General features: G+C 37.7%; 1 protein-coding gene across 5 annotated transcripts in view; it reads left to right on the top strand.

Annotated features, from left to right (window-relative positions):
- Nucleotides 1–17532, top strand: part of Rab30 (RAB30, member RAS oncogene family) — a 120413-nt gene that overhangs the window by 83891 nt on the left and 18990 nt on the right. Inside the window, exon 2 of one of the 5 annotated variants that reach the window (XM_078046776.1) lies at nucleotides 2334–2447. The exons of the other annotated variants lie outside the window; for them this stretch is intronic. The gene's annotated coding sequence lies outside the window, so the exon portion shown is untranslated. The remainder of the gene's footprint in view (nucleotides 1–2333; nucleotides 2448–17532) is intronic. 5 annotated transcript variants of the gene reach the window in all.

Below are 17532 nucleotides of genomic sequence, written 5' to 3'. Positions count from 1 at the left end.
TTCAAGCTTAACACAGCCAAAAGAGGACCCTGAAGCAGCCTCCACTTCAGATTTCTGTTCTCCTAATCCCTGCCCCAGTAAGTGGTGCCATCAACCCCAACATACTTGGGCCCGAACACCAAGGCATTGCTTTTCATTTCTTTCTTTCTTCTCCATCCTCAACTAGTCTTTCAGCAAGTTCTGTCTTGTCTTCAAAACTTTTTCCAAATTTCTCTCTTGTTTCCTCATCACTACTAGCACCCTAGGCCCAGCCACACTGTCTCTCAACTAGACTACTTGCAGTAGACTTCTAACTAGTCTCCTTGCTTATACTTGTACTATTTCACAATACCCTCCTTTGTAGAGATCTGAGAAATCTTTTTAAAATGTTAATTGGTTTGTGTCACATTTCTTAACACACCCCTCCCCTCTGTCCCATCCCATCCCATGGCCTCCTACTACACTCAGAATGAAATCCAAACTCCTTGTGCTGGCTTTTCCTGATCTACATGACCTGCCCCACATCAGTCTTTCTGCCCTCTCTTCCTTGATGATGCACTCAGCCTTGTGCCTCCTTTTGGTTCTTTGACCACGCCAAGTTCATTCTCACCAGAGGGCCTTTGCACTAGCTGATCTTTCAGCCTGAGATGTTCTTCCAGTCTTTGCATGTGTGGCTTTCTTATTCAAATCTCATCTTAAATATAGCCACTTCAGAAAGGCCTTCTCTGACAACTCAGACTAAAATAATCCCTGCGTCCTATTTTCATTCTCTACCAGCACCTGTCACTATCTGATAGTTCTCTTGTTCACTTATGTATACTTACATTTCCCCAGGCATTTATTGCTGCTTTCTTATGCTGTATGGGAGGGGGGATCTTGTCTGATTGTTCATCATCCTGTGCCCTGCTTCTGGGTCTGTGACTTGCAAAGAGTAAATAAATGCATAGTGTAAAGGTATAGCATGACTGAGAGTGTTCTTCTCATCTGCAAAATGGAAGCTAATTCTTACGTCTCATAATTGTGGAGGACTTACATTGTCTAATTTGATAATGCACATAGAGTAAATATGTCTGTGTCTAGCATATATTGTTTAATAAGTAGAAACTATATTTATTTTTAAGTATTGTAGACTTTCAACAAAGATTCGTTCTCTTTCTTTTTTGCATTCTGGGTCCTCTATATTTTATATATTTTATTTAACTAGCACTCTTTTCCTTTTCCCAGTCAAATATGATTCTAGATTTTTTTTTCCAAAGAAGGTTTTAAAAAGCACTGTTTAACGAATAGTCAATATCAGCTAGGTTAAAACTATTTTTACTGTCACTTCTGTTTCCCCTCACCCAGTACAAAGTCACTGCATTATAACAAGACTTAGCTTTCTCTTGGGAAATTATCATTTTCTTCTTCTCTTTGGATATATGGTCTTTGCCAATTAATTCTCCTTTGGTGACAGTTTGGGGTGTTTGGGGATTTGATTTCCTAGTGTTCAGTTTCTCTGAAAAGCATCCCTAGTTTTACTGTGTACTAGTCAGTTTTTCTTTTGCATTTATTTAATAAACATTTATTTAGAGTCTGTTGAAGTGCCAGGCAATGGATATGCAGATAGGAACTCACAGGGACTCTGTCCTTAAGGCCTAGTGGATGAAACAGGATACATAAACCAAGGAGCATAATAAAGCTTCTATGAAGAATCTCTGGGGGACACAGGAGACACAAAGTGAGGAGCGACTAACTCACATGGTGAGAGTCTTTAGAGACCCCTTTCACACCAGTCAAGAAGAGGAGAGCCGGGATTCCACCTCTTGGGTCCCCTTCTTCCTCCGGGAGAAGTCTTTTCTGCTGTCCTTTAATAAACTTCTAATTTCTACTCTGAAAAAAAAAAAAAAAAGAAGAAGAAGAGGAGAGCCCTGTGAGTAAATGTGTGATGGGAGAAACCTATCTCAGTCTGCCCTCTGGGAGCTTGGCAGAGGTGATGGCACAAGGTCATGAAAAGCAAAGCTGGAGAGCATACAGGGGCTTGTCACAGGTGCTCTGTGTGCCCTGCTAGGGGATTTGAACTTTCTCCAACAGTAACAATCACAGCAGCAGCATCTAACACTGAGCACCTCTTATATGCCAGGCTCTCCTTTTTTGTGCTTCATTGTATTCCTTTCATCTACTTATGATCAAAAAAAGAAGTGCCCTCAAAGGTACAAGCTGTTAAAATCTCTGTGTGCAAATAAAGAATCGTAGGCTCCAAGAGGATCAAACTTGCCCAAGGTCTCACCCAGCTCCCAAAGGGCAGAGGTAGGATTCTGACTCAGTTTTACTCCAGAGTTCACCGTCTGAACCAGGGCACTGTGCTTCCTTTTTAGAGATGACTGTGGAAGCAGCTGGGAGCCACTGAGGAGATTTAAGTGCGGCAATGACACGATTAGATTAGTTCTTCAGAAATGTTGCAGTGGAATCACATTGCATCTTGAACAGAGGTTCGTGTCTAAAAGCATCTAAAGCAACAAATGCCAAGTTCCATTTCTCTTGGACTTCTAAGGAGGTTAGCTCCCTTGGTGGTGGCAAACCATGTCATAGCTTTTCCAACACAACAGCTTTTCCTCTGTTCTTGGAACAGAAGGCAGAGTCCTTGGCAGACAGGCACGTAATAAATGAATAGTCGGTTTGTGTTGAAGAACCCTATTGTTTGAAAGCACTACAGATTCACATTTCTGCAGCCATGGAGCCCCTTCTTGGAGGCAATGCTCAGCTTTTCCTCACTTTCTTCAGGCCATATTCATTTCACAGGCAGCAGAGCAGTGCATTGCTTAGGTAGTGTTTTCCCTATTCCCCCCATCCTTGTTTCTCTAGGAGTCCGTGTGGCACAGATGCATGTTAGGTCTGTGTGTGGCAATCTGCAGTGCACTGGGCCACAGCATGGAGTAAGGACCATGCAAGGGGGGAGCCAGAAGAGGTAAGGGGAGCAGGCTGAGTACAGCAGCTGCTGCCTGCTATGAGAGTTTGGCTTCAGTGAAGGGCAGATGAACAGGAGAAACTAACATGAGAGATGGAAAGCAGGTTTGTTCCCTTTAACATTTTTCTGATCTGAAACTTATTACATCATTGTATCTTTCTGTTTTCAATGTCTAGTAAAAATCCTTCCCAGTCAATCAACAAATATGTGAAAAAATGTTCAACATCTCTAGCTATTAAAGAAATGCAAATCAAAACTACTCTAAGATTTTTATCTCACTCCAGTTAGAAGGCAGCTATCAAGAATACAAACAGTAATAACTGTTGGCAAGGATGTGGGGGAAAAGGCACACTCATACATTGCTGGTGGGACTGCAAATTGGTGCAGTCAATATGGAAAGCAGTATGGAGATTGCTTGGAAATCTTGGAATGGAACCACCATTTGATCTAGCTATCCCAGTCTTCAGTTTATACCCAAAGGACTTAAAAACAGCATACTACTGTGACACAGTCACATAAATGTTTATAGCAGCACAATTTACAATAACTAAATTGTGGAACCAGCCTGGATGCCCTTCAGTAGATAAATGGATAAAGAAAATGTGAATATATATGCACAATGGAATATTACTCAGCATTAAAAGAGAATAAAATCATGGCATTTTCAGGTAAATGGACGGAGTTGGAGAATATTATGAATTATGAATATTATAAGTGAAGTAAGCCAATCCCCCAAAACAAATGCCAAATGTTTTCCCTGATATGAGGAAGCTGACTCATAATGGGGATGGGGGGGAACCTGCGGGGGGAAATGGAGCAACTTTAGATAGGGTAAGGGGGAGAGAGGGCAAGGGAGGGCACCAGAGGTAGGAAAGATGCCAGAATGAGATGGACATCATTACCCCAAGTTCATGTATGAAGACACGAATGGTGTAACCAGAGACATGAAAAATTGTGTCTATATGTGTACAATGAATTGAAATACATTCTGCTGTCATGTATAACAAGTTAGAATAAATAAATAAATTTTTAAAAATCCTCAATTTTCAACTACATCAATTTTATTTATTTATTTTTAAAGAGTGAGTGAGAGAGAGAGGGGGACAGAGAGAGAGAGAGAGTATTTTAACATTTATTTATTTTTTTTCTTAGTTCTCGGCGGACACAACATCTTCGTTTGTATGTGGTGCTGAGGATGGCACGCACGCTAGACAAGCGCGCTACCGCTTGAGCCACATCCCCAGCCCACTACATCAACTTTAGTGACACAATATTCTCCAAGATCTTGGCTTATGCTTACTGATATAACCTAAGGATCATCTATAATGTTAGGAACTTTGATAAGTCCCTCTATTTCGTCACAAGAGCACATTATTTGTTCTTTGCTTAAAAACAGACATTATGTGGGCTGAGGTTGTGGCTCAGCAGTAGAGTGCTTGCCTAGCACGTGTGAGGCCCTGAGTTTGATCCTCAGCACCACATATGGAAAGCAGTATGGAGATTCCTTGGAAATCTTGGAATGGAACCAAGTTCCATTTCTCTTCTAAGGAGGTTTGATCCTCAGCACCACATAAAAATAAATAAAATGGGGCTGGGATTGTGGCTCAGCGGTAGAGCCCTTGCATAGCACAGGTGGGACCCGGGTTCGATACTCAGTACCACATAAAAATAAAGGCATTGTGTTGTGTCCATCTACACCTAAAAAATAAATATTAAAAAAATAAATAAAATGAAGGTGTCGTGTCCAGCTACTATATATGTATAGTGTATATATATATGTATAGTGTATATATTTTTTCTAAAAAAAATATATACATATATATACACATATATATGTATATATATATATTTTTTTTTCTAAAAAACTCAGACATTATGTGAGTACTCTTGATGACCCTTAAAGCAAACCCCTGCTATGTCCTGGTATAGGGCTCATGTTAAGTTACATCCTCAATCCAAGTTCTGTCATTTTTAAGATAGAAATGATTGTGAAACAACTTTAAAGAAAATATTAATATAATTATAATGATGATAAAAATGAAGCCAAACCACCCAGTACATAGGAAAAAGGAGGAACACATCAAAATGCTGACAGTGATTGTGTTCCTACTGGTAATCTATTTTCTCCTTTCCAAATTAAAAAAAAAATGTGTCTGTGGTACATGCAAAATGTTAAACATTTGTTAAAGAAAAATGAGGACAAAACTTAAAACATAAAAAGCTCCCTGGAATCCCATAATCCTTACACAGCATATGTTTTCACTTTTGAATTCCCTTGTTCATATATACACTGATTTTCCATAGCTGCAGCCCTAACAAATGCAGTTTTGTGTATTCTTTTCATTTTACAGCCTATTGTCAACATTATTTCATATTTCTGCATAGTTGTCATAATTGACATTTCTAATAGCTTCCCTGAATTCCATGGTGCGTATATTCTATGCTGAATTCGCCTCTCCCTCTTTGGACATTGAATTGTTTTCAATTCTTTAACTCTTTTAGATAAGATGTAATGAGAATTTTTGTACATTTAACATTTTGAGTTTCATAATTTCTTAAAGTGAATTCTCAACAGTGAATTCACTGCTTGAAAAGTCTGAGCTCAGTTGTGGTTTTTGGTAAGTTCTACATTCTGGAAGGGCTATTTGAATTTTCATGGTTGCTAGTATGGTACATATGTACCTGCCCTGTGTTTCTTTCATGGCTGTTGAGCATTTATTATATTTTAATAATGTGCTTTGTTTCTAAATAAGTCAAGTTTAGTGAACAAATTATGTTATTGAAAATTTTAAAAATATATGAATGTATAAATGAGGCAAGTTATTCATTCACAGTTCCCACCACTCGGAGGTAAGGATTTTTTAAAAAATGTATTTCTTGGGGCTAGGGATATAGCTCAGTTGGTAGAGTACTTGCCTTGCATGTATAAGGCCCTGGGTTCAATCCCAGCACTAATATATATATATTTCTTCCAAGCATTTATTTCATAATATTACATCATGTGGCTCAGTGGAGAGGCATGACTACTTATCTACATTTAGATGGAGGTTTTAGTCCTTCCTCTATCTTGGGGGTCTAGTCTTAGTTTTATCAGAATTAACTTTCTTGTGAATAAATCCTTGTGCACATTTTGGAATCATTTTTGGGACAATTTCTAGAAGCAGGATTGCTGGGTCACTTTGTTAAGGCTTTTTATTTTTTCTTTAAGAATCACCTCAGGATTATTTATTTATTTATTTATGTGGTGTTGGGGATTGAACCCAGGGCTTTGTGCATGCTAGGCAAACACTCTACCACTGAGCCATACTCCAATACCTTGTTAAGGCTTCTGATGAATTTTTAAAACTTGCCATTGTGAGAAGTTGTGCTCTTTATGTTTCACTTTTTTTTTTTTCACCTGTTAATGTTTGGATGTCATTCCTGCCTTCACTAGGTTATCAGTGGCCATTTATCATTTATTTATCTTAAATGAAGTTTGGACCTCTGCTTTTTGGTCCCTGGGCATGTTGTTCCTAGGATAAGAATCCTAGAATTTATTTATTTATTTAATTGAGGCTCTCCCTCAGATTTCATCTGTTGGTAAATTTAACTCATCTGTATCTTCCACCCAGTTCTTAAACTGTGGCTTGCACATGTTTACATGAATTCTGGATTTCTTCAACTTTTTGAAATCTAGAACTCTTCAAAAAACAATTCCTATTTTTGCTTAAAAATTTTTCCATTCTCACTTATTTCTTCAATAAATAGTTGTTGAATTATAGTTTGAGGAATTTAGGGTTTAAAGATGGCAGATAACTACAATGTGTAATGGGTGCTGGGGTTATTTTATTTACAGAGGGTAGTTGGAAACAGAGAAAGAAGACGTTCATTCAGCGATAGGGTTGTATTGTAGCTCAGTGGTAGAGCACTTGCCTATCATGTTTGAGGCACTAGGTTCCATCCTCAGCATTACAGAAAAATAAATAAATAAAATAAAGACATTGTGTTCATCTGCAACTAAAAAGAAAAAATAAAGAAGACCTTCATTCTACATGGTAGGATTTGGAAAAAATTATGGAGGAAAGGGCATCTGAGCTTCTGAAAAGATAAAAAGGAATTTTTTAATAGGAGAAAGGATAGATTAGGGAGGGGGAAGAGCATGTGCAGAGCTCTACAAGCCAGAAAGGACATGGGGTGTTTGGAGAAAAGAGAAAAATCTATGTAATAGAGCTTATAGGATGTGGGGATTGGAGAAAGGTAAATTGAGTTGGACTATAAAAAGCCTTATCAGGGAGCTGGGGTTGTGGCTCAGTGGTAGAGCACTCCCCTAGCATGTGTGAGGCCCTGGGTTCGATCCTCAGCACCACATAAAAATAAATAAATAAAGATATTGTGTCCAACTTAAAAAAAAAAAAGCCTTATCATACTAACCCTAAGGAATTTAAACTTCATCCTTAAGACTGAGAATCGGCAGATACTTTTGGGAAAACATTTGACCACAGAGAACCTGCTTAGAAGTAGTTAGTAGACTGGTTGGGTGAGAGCCAACGAAGGCCTGAGCCTTGTTGGTGCAGCAGGAACCGGTGGGGGTGGGTTAGAACGGCATTCAAGCAATACTTCTGACAAAAAAAAAAAAATCTGCAGGCCTTGGCAACAGGTGGTTTAGAGCATGCACTGTGTGTGTGTGTGTGTGTGTGTGTGTGTGTGTATTGGAAGGCCACGTTGAGGAAGAATTTGTATCCTGCCTTTCCCACAGGAATTTGCCAGGATACAAACAAGATAATGCACAGGAAAGCCCTTAGTAAACTAGAAGTGCTCTGTTTTTTACATCTGTAGATGTAAAAACTTACTTATAGTGACAGTACCTATAAAATCCTACCTAACAGGGCTGTTTTTTTTTTTTTTTTGAGAATTTTTCTTTTTAATATTTAGTTTTTGGTCCTCGGCAGATACAACTTATTTGTTGGTATGTGGTGCTGAGGATCGAACCCGGGCCGCACGCATGCCAGGCGCGCGCGCTACCGCTTGAGCCACATCCCCAGCCCTAACAGGGCTGTTTTAAGGATGAAATGAGCCAGTGTGTGTAAAGTCTGGGCTTTAGACAAATAGTCATTCTTTTGAATGTCCTAGGAACTGTCACAAACTTGGGAGAATTCCTGTATTTTATCTTCATCCATTTGGGTGCCAGAGCATGTAGACTCTTATGTTGCTTTGACTTTTTCTCCTACTTCCAATGGGAATGTATTTGAACAGCTGAGGGAAGCATCCAGTCTCACTGGACGGTCTTCCTGCTAGGAGGAGACACCTCTGTCCTTGATAAGCCTCTGGTTGCTGGGGCGAGGACCATCAGGGGAAATGCTTGAGCCCAGTTCTGGATCTTGGCCCTGACCTCTGTCTGCCTGGCCAGGCTGCATTGTGTGCTCAGTCTGTGGGAGGAGACTGAGGAGGCTGATAAGGGGGCCCTTCTGGTCCAGCCAAACAGTCACAGAAAAGCTTCTGCAGAACAAAGATTAGACACAGGCCCTGATTTAGAGAACACAGATGGGAGGGCAGTGGGGCAAAACCCCAGAGTTCTTTACAGTGGTATTGTTAATGTTGAAGGAGGACCACAGAGAGAGCCTTGCCTGCTTGTGCAAAAGACGGAAACAGCAAGTTAGATTTGGAAGTACCATTTTTAGATCTGTTCAACAAACATATTTTGCAGACAGAAGCTCCCCAACTTGGAGAGGGATTAGCAAGTGGGAAGGGTATCCATTTTCCTTTCCCCAGGAAAGAAAATGCCAGTATTTCCAGGTGCATGCAAGTCTCTGACAAGCACCTGCTCCTAGGTGCTGTGGTACAAAACAAATTGGTTCTGCCTGGGGAACTGAGTGGGAGCCCAAGTGGGTCCTAAGCAGTAGCCCCTTTTTTAGGGCCAACTGTCTATGGAAAACCAAATCTGTGTGGTTTTCACTATAGCAGGTGAAAACACTGGAAGATAATTCAGATTTTTGCTTTGGTTAATGCTGATGGAATGCTGTTTCATAGGTTAATTTTCATCTTTCTTACATGTTTGTAATCCCAAATCTATTTTGTGTTTCTAGGAAGTATGAGAATATAAAAGACAATATATACCAAGAATAAAATAAAGTGTTTTATTGTCTTGATTTTTAAAAATAATATGGTATTAATATTTTTCATTTTTATTTCTTTGCATGTCTTAAAAATATTCCAAGGGCTGCTTTTGAGTTCCCTTGTCCTTATTCCACCCCTAATCATGGCATGGATCCATGCCAGCCACCTACGATGGTTATGCCTGTGGTCTTTCATAGTAGGGATTTTTAATTGTGGACTTTGTTTGTACTGGCAGCAGTCCTGCTTCAGAATCAGAGGACCTGTGTAGTTCATTGCTTATGTGCCACTGGCCTAAGGCTATAGTTACTTTCTTGGTTTCAAATGCCTTCTCCGTGAAGTGGGAGAAAAAGACGGACTCCTCATGTTTACTCAGGAAGATTTTATGTCAAGGGCAGTGAGAGCAATTTCCAAGCTGTACAAATGTATTTTTAAATTAGTGTCACAAATAAACTATTGTTTGATACATTGGTTTTGGTTTTTATATAATGGATTCTTGGTTTTAAGGGATGTTGGTCTCCAAGAATGAATCTTCCTTTTAGGGAGCTGCTGTACTGCGGCATGCTTTAATAGAGAAAGCAATGATATACACAATGAACTAGGAAAGGCAACACTGGAGTTTTGGTGGAACATTTTTTCCCTGGATCTAGGATCCAAGAGGGCAGACAAAGAGAAAGATAGAAACAGAGTTCCCCAAACTGATTTTTTAAAAGGCCTTTCTTACTGTATTAGGAAAACTGTCTTCCTTTCAAGCACTACTGGATAGTGAATGGAAGGGTAGAATATAATTCAAGAGTTAGAGGTTCTCTTCTTTCCTAGAAAAAGCTAAATCTTACAGCCTTCCCAGGGGAAACCACTCTTGCTAGTTTTTTTTTTTTTTTTTTTTTTAGTTTTTTTTGGTTTCATTCCAAAAATATCGTATGAATCAACAGATGTAGAATTATATGCTCTTATCCTTTTTCTATATTATACACACCCTGTTTCCATCTTGTTTCTTTCACATAATACACCTTGCACACATCCAAAGCAGATTGTGTGGCCCATTGACATATATGCCATAATTTATCGTTGCCATAATCATTCTTTTTCTTCTTCTTTTTTTTTTTTTTTTTTTTTTGCTGAGGGACTTCTAGGTTGATTTTTATAAATGTAATTACAAATGCAGAACATCCTACTACATGTTCCTTTGTTCACATGTAGGTATGAGTATCAGTGTATCAATGAGTATGGATATATGCTAGATTACTAGAAGTGCATTGCTGGAGCAAGGGTTTGTTGCATCATATTTGAGTTGAGTTGACTTCTACCAGTAGTACACAAATGCCTTATTTCTCTGTATCTCGGTACAGAATGAAGTTTGCCCCAATTTGAGATGAAAAATGTCCTTTCTTTTTTTATTTAATTGATTTTATTTTTTTAAATACATGACGGTGGAATGCTTTATAATTTTTATTACACATATATACCACAATTTTTCGTATCTCTGTATATAAAGTAGGTTAACACTCAATTTGTGTCTTCATACATGTATATTGGATAATGATGTCCATCTCATTCCACCATCCTTTGCTAATCCCTTGCCTCCTCCCTTACCCTCCCACCCCTCTTCCCTATCTAGAATTCATCTATTCTTGCCATGCTTCCCCTCCCTACCCCACTATGAGTCAGCCTCCTTATATCAGAGAAAACATTCAACATTTTTTTGGAGGGATTATCTGACTTCACTTAGCATTTTCTTCTCCAATGTCATCCATTTACCTACAAATGCCATGATTTTATTCTCTTTTATTGTTGAGTAAAATTCCATTGTGTATATATGCCACTTTTTTTTTTTATCCATTCATCCACTAAAAGGCATCTAGGTTGGCTCTACAGTTTAGCTATTGTGAATTGTGCTGCTGTAAACATTGATGTGGCTGTGTCCCTGTAGTATGCTGTTTTTAAGTATTTGGGTATAGTCTGAAGAGAGGGATAGCTGGGTCAAATAGTGGTTCCATTCCCAGATTTCTAAGGAATCTCCATACTGCTTTCCATATTGACTGCACCAATTTGCAGTCCTACCAGCGATATATGAGTGTACCTTTTTCCCCACATCCTCGCCAATACTTATTGTTGTTTGTCTTCATAATAGCTGCCATTCTGACTGGAGTGAGATGATATCTTAGAATAGTTTTGATTTGCATTTCTCTGATTGCTAGAGATGATGAGCATTTTTTCATATATTTGTTGATTGATTGTATATCCTCTTCTGAGAAGTGTCTTTTCAGGTCCTTGGCCCATTTGTTGATTGGGTTATTTGTTTTTTCGGTGCTTAGCTTTTTGAGTTCTTTATATACTCTAGAGATTAGTGCTCTATCTGATGTGTGAGGGGTAAAAATTTGCTCCCAGGATGTAGGCTCTCTGTTTCTTCTGCTGAGAAGAAACTTTTTAGTTTGATTCTATCCCATTTATTGATTATTTTAATTATAATTTATAGCTCAAAAATTAGTTTGCAGTTACTAATGTGTGAGGCTGATCTTTTTTTTTTTTTTAAGTTCTGTTTTATTTCTTGTGAACTTTCTGCTCATGTCCTTAGTCCATTTTTCTATTGGGTTATTGTTTTTTATTTATAGGAATTCTTTATGCAATTAATGGAATTAGACTTAAATACATGTGTTACAGATAATTTTAGTTCATTTTTACTGTTTTACAGAATTATTTTAAAATTAGTAAAATTAATCATTTATTTTGCAATTTAGACTTGATTTTAAGTAATTCCCCCACTTCAAGATTTTATACACACACATGCACACATTTTTTTCTAGTATTTCCATGCTTTCAGTTTTTAAAAAAAATATTTATTTTTTAGTTGTACACAACACCCTTATTTTGTTTATTTATTTTTATGTGGTGCTGAGGATCAAACCCAGGGCCTCACACGTGCAAGGTGAGTGCTCTACCCCTGAGCCACAACCCCAGCCCCAATTTTTCATTTATTTATTTATTTATTTGGTGCTAAGGATCGAACCCAGGGCCTCACACATACTTGTCGAGTGCCTACCGCTGAACCACAACCCTAGCCCCATGCTTTCAGTTTTTAAAGATTCAAACCTTGAATCTATTTAGAGTTTATTTTAGTATAAAGAGGGCTACCTAATTCCAAATTAACTTCTTTTCAGAAAGACCTAGGTTTGGAATCAAGGCACTTTCTACTCATGAGCTGTATGATTCTGAATAAATTTACCTCTTTGAACCTCAATTTCTTCACTTATATAATGTGAATATTAATGCCTGTCTAAAGGGCTAGAGCAAGGATTACATAAGATGATATATGAAAAATATTTAGCATTGTTTCTGGCCCCCTGTGTGTTCAAATCATGGTCCAAGGTCCTAGGAACATGGGAAAATGGTGTGTTCTAGAAAAGAGAAGTTCTGGGTGGCCAGGATTGTCACCTTGCATCTCACTTGTGTGTGACTTAAGGTGAGTCACTTCATTACCTAATCCCTGTTTCCTTACCTGTATAGTGAATAAGAAGTAGTTCATGAAGTTGTTGGGATATCCATATTAGAGCATGCATGTGAAAGCATTTGTAAACTATAAAGAGCCATATAACAAAATGTTGGGAGTTTATAGCCTGGTGAATGAGGAGCAGCCATGGCGCAGGTGGGTATTTGACATCCATGGCCAAGGAGAATAATTAACTTGCAATAACATGAAATTAGCAGCTGATGTAAAGCAAGTGAGCTTGCAGCAGTTGATTATAATAATGGTTAGTAATTGCCTCCTCGTAATTAAGCAATAATGAGCTTCCTGGGACAGAACCTCGTTAGAGTGAAAGATGGATCAAATGCTTTCAATTCAATGTATACTAATTGAACACAGCAATGGAGTAAGCAGAGATGAGTGTCTTATTGGCATATAGTCTTCACCTTTAAGGACGGTAGGGGTAAGATAGACATGCATGGCACAGTCCCCTTCACCAGGTAGATGCCCATGCTGAACATAGTCGGAGGAAGGTCCAGAGTGCTCTAGAATTGTCAAGGATGGAGCAGCTTACTGTATACTGGTCTAAACCCAGCCCCTGAAGTCTGGCTCAGATTCTAAGGAAGTCCAGCCTAGTATTGCCTTCTAGAAATTTTGCTTATTGTCCTTTGTTATTCCTGTTTGCTTCTCTTTTAGATTGGTAGAGATATCTTGTTTCTCATGCCCTACTCATCTCCTTTCACAGTTCTGTATGGGAGTGGTGTGTATTTATGGCCTTTATTTTTGCTATGACCTAGCTAATCAATTTCCCTGGGTAGGGTTTCCAAATAAAGTATAGGCTGCCTAATTAATTTTGAATTTCAAATAAACAACATTGTGTGTGTGTGTGTGTAGGTCTTATGTAATATTTGGATCACACAGATATCTTTTTTTTTTTTTTTGGTACTAGGGATTGAACCTAGGGGTGCTTAACCACTGAGCCACATCTCCAGCCCTTTTTTAAATATTTTATTTAGAGACAGGGACAATGCTGAGTTGCTTGGAGCCTAGCTAAGTTGCTGAGGCTGACTTTGATCTTGCGATCCTTCTGCCTCAATCTTTTGAGCCTGGAATTACAGGCATGCACCACTGTGCCTGGCTACACTTATATCTTAAAAAGTCATTCATTTATCTCATTCAACATATTGAATAAACATATTCAAATTTACTTATTACTATCTGAAACTGAAACTTAAGTGATGTCTTGACTTTCTTTGGCAACCCAACCTGGGCAGCCCTGATTTTAAGTAATACAAAATAGCATTTAACACATTCATGTGTCATGCAACCCTATATAGCAAGGGATATTGAAAGGCATAACATGAGAAAAGAATTCTCAGCTAAAATCATATTTTGTAAATATGAACTAAACAAAGCCAGTTTCCTTCATGATGAGAATTTTCACAACATTTTATTTTTTGTTGAAAATTTGCTTTAAAAAAAAATCTTTTTGGATATACCAAACACAGTGTATTTTGACACATATAAATGGAGTATAAGTTATTCTAATTGTGATCCAGAACATTTTAAATCTTCAGGATTGGATTATAGTATTTAGCATTCTTCAAAGTTGTGTCACTGTGAAGTCATCTTCCACAAACCCTCCCTTCTTGAGTAGTTAGGGTTATAGAAGCAGATGTTGAAAGAATGCTGAGTGTGTCTGATAATGAGTTCTATTTTACTCTAAGTTCTGATTTGGGGTTTTGGAAAACACAAAATTTGTATAGAATATAAAAAAAAAAAAACTTTACATGATGCTATGATGCTGGTTTTGTTTTTTAAATCTAAAAATTTATAATAAAATATACATACTTATAAGGGTATATAAATAAAGAAACTAGAAGGATGTACAGCAAAATGTTGTTATTTATACCCAGGAGGAAGTATGGGTAGGGAAAGATTATGGATGGTTTCATTTTTCTTTATATTTGTCTATATTTTCTACAGTTGGTAAAGATGACTTGACAGAAGGACTAAAATATTTTTATTCTGTTTTTTAAAGGGATATTTTTCATATATTGTTTGCCTCTCAAACAACTCAGTAATATATGTTTTAATGTTTATTTTATTTTTTAAAATAGTTACTTTTTAGTTGTAGATGGACACAATACTTTTATTTTATTTTAATATGGTACTGAGGTTTGAACCCAGTGCCTCACATATGGTAGGCCAGCACTCTACCACTGAGCCACAAAATCAACAAATCAACTGAGCCTCCAGCCCCAATGACCGATATAGTGATATTGTCAATCACAAGACAGGAGGCAGCAGTATTCTGTTTGAGAAGCAGTAAAGCTCTGGAGTCAGACTTGGGTTTGTATCTATCCTAACACTAATTAGGTATATCTAGGATAATCTCTCTGTATACCAGTTTCCTCTGTAGTAAATTAGTGATGAAAAAAGATTACCTACAAATCAAGAATCAATAAATGATTGATTAAAAAGTTTCTTCTCAGCACATAAAACAATCAGTGAGGTGAATAGAGAGCCTACAGTTTGGGAGCAAGTTTTTACCCCTCACACATCAGAGCACTAATCTCTAGGGTGTATAAAGAACTCAAAAAGCTAAACACCAAAAAACAAATAACCCAATCAATAAATGGGCCAAAGACCTGAACACATACTTCTCAGAAGATGATATATAATCAATCAACAAATATATGAAAATGTTCATCATCTCTAGCAATTAAGAGAAATCAAAACTATTCTAAGATTTCATCTCACTCCAGTCAGAATGGCAGCTATTAAGAATACAAACAACAGTAAGTGTTGGTGAGGATGTGGGGAAAAGGGCACACTCATAAATTGCTGGTGGGACTACAAATTGGTACAGCCAATGTGGAAAGCAGTATGAAGATTCCTTGGAAAACTGGAAATGGAACCACCATTTGACCCAGCTATCCCTCTCCTTGATCTATACCTAACCTAAAGGACTTAAAAACAGCATACTACAGGGACACAGCCACATCAACATTTATAGCCACAATTCGCAACAGCTAAATTGTGGAACCAACCTAGATGCCCTTCAATAGATGAATGGATAAATAAAATGTGGTATATATGCACAATGGAATATTGCTCAGCAATAATAGAGAATAAAATCATGGCATTTGCAGGTAAATGGATGGAGTTGGAGAATATAATGCTAAGTGAAGTTAGCCAATCACAAAAAAAACAAATGCCAAATGTTTTCTCTAATATAAGGAGGCTGACTCATAGGTGGGGTAGGGAAGGGGGTCATGGGAGGAAGAGAGGAACTCTAGATAGGGCAGAGGGGTGGGAGGGGAAGGGAGGGGCATGGGACTAGAAATGATGGTGGAATGAGATGGACATTATCCAAAGTACATGTATGAAGACACAAATGTTGTGAATATACTTTGTATTCAACCAGAGATATGAAAAATTGTGCTTTATATGTGTAGTATGAATTGTAGTGCATTCTGCTGTCCTGTATAACAAATTAGAATAAAAAAATTTTAAAAAGATTACCTACATCATAGAGTTGTGAGGATTAAATGCATAACTACATGTGACACAGTACCTGGTACATAATAAGCTTTGAATAAGTGTTAGCTATTTTTGTTATTATTGACAGTAACAGAATGGGAAATCCCCAGAATAATGCTTGGCAGAAGACCATCTCATAATGTGCTTGATTGACCCTCACTTGGCATTCCTAAATGTGAGACAAGGTGTGACTTTTGTTGTCAGTTTAGGGTTGGTTATAACTAGTTTACTTCTGAATGGGTGTCTCCCCACCTCTTGGATACTTTCTCATCACAAAGTGATTCCATGATGCCTGGGCTGTTATGGACTACACAGAAAGGCTTACTCAAAGCTTGGTTTTTCCAGAGAATCTATGAACATTTCATTCAGATGTGTTTTCTTTCTTTCTTTTTTAAAGTTTCTTCTTCCCTTTATTTAGAATATTTGTCTTTTTTTTTTTTTTGGTATAGAGGATTGAACCCAGTAATATTCTACCTCTAAACTACATTCCAAACCTTTTTATTTTTTATTTTGAGACAAGATTTTGCTAAGCAGCCAAGGCTGGCATTGAACTTGTTATCCTCCTACTTCAGCTTCCCAAGTAGCTGGGATTATAGGCATGCAGCACTGTATCCAGCTAAGATGATTGTTTTTTAAGAGAAGTTTTTGTTGTTGTTCTAATTAGTTATACATGACTGTAGAATGCATTTTGACACATCATACATAAATGGAGTGAGTACAACTTCTCACTCTTCTAGTTGTACACGATGTAGAATCACACCAGTCATGTAATCATACAGTCACATGTTTTCTGTTAGAAACAGAACATTAATCAAAGCAGGTAATCTGGAGTTTACAGTCCAGCTTAAGCCTGCAGTTTTAAACTCACAACCATTTTCTTCAGAGGTTCATTTAAAAAATACTTGGGCTAGGAGTATAGCTCAGTGGTAGAACACATGATTAGCATGCATGAGCCTCTGGGTTCAGTCCCCAGCTCCAAAAACAAAAAACCCCAAACTGAAACATATTCAACAAAGCATAAAAGTAAGTTTCTTTTAGAAAGGGGAAGTGTCTTTTTTTCTGTGGTTTGCTCCAGGTGGTAACCACATGACACAGCATTGACAGAGCCCCTCTTTCTTCTCTTCATAAAGATACATAGTTTGGGCACTGATAACTTTCTCTTAGGAGCACTGTTTCTGAGTTCTTTATTTTTGGAATTCTCTGTATTTCTTACTTTGTTCTTTTGACATCAGGCAAAGATGTAGAAATAAATGTGCATCAAACAAGCAAAGCACAGGAAAAGAATGCAGTTGAGTCCTGTGTTTCCTGTTTCTCATTTGCTCATGGGAGCAGTGAGTCCTGGTCCACACAGCTTCATCTTCCTGCTAACCTTGCATATCCTTGAGTTTTAGTTTCTTTTTTACTTTTAACAGTGAGTTTTAACTGACATCTCACATACCTGAAATATATCAGGAATTTGACTTTGTTTCTTACTTAAACTATTATAATGTGGTAGAATTTTGGGTCTGAA

Source organism: Ictidomys tridecemlineatus, chromosome 4, assembly GCF_052094955.1.
Source record: "Ictidomys tridecemlineatus isolate mIctTri1 chromosome 4, mIctTri1.hap1, whole genome shotgun sequence".
In the NCBI taxonomy this organism is placed as follows: domain Eukaryota; kingdom Metazoa; phylum Chordata; class Mammalia; order Rodentia; family Sciuridae; genus Ictidomys; species Ictidomys tridecemlineatus.
The sequence above is the reverse complement of the archived record's forward strand: the minus strand, read 5'-3'. Positions and strand labels throughout refer to the sequence as shown.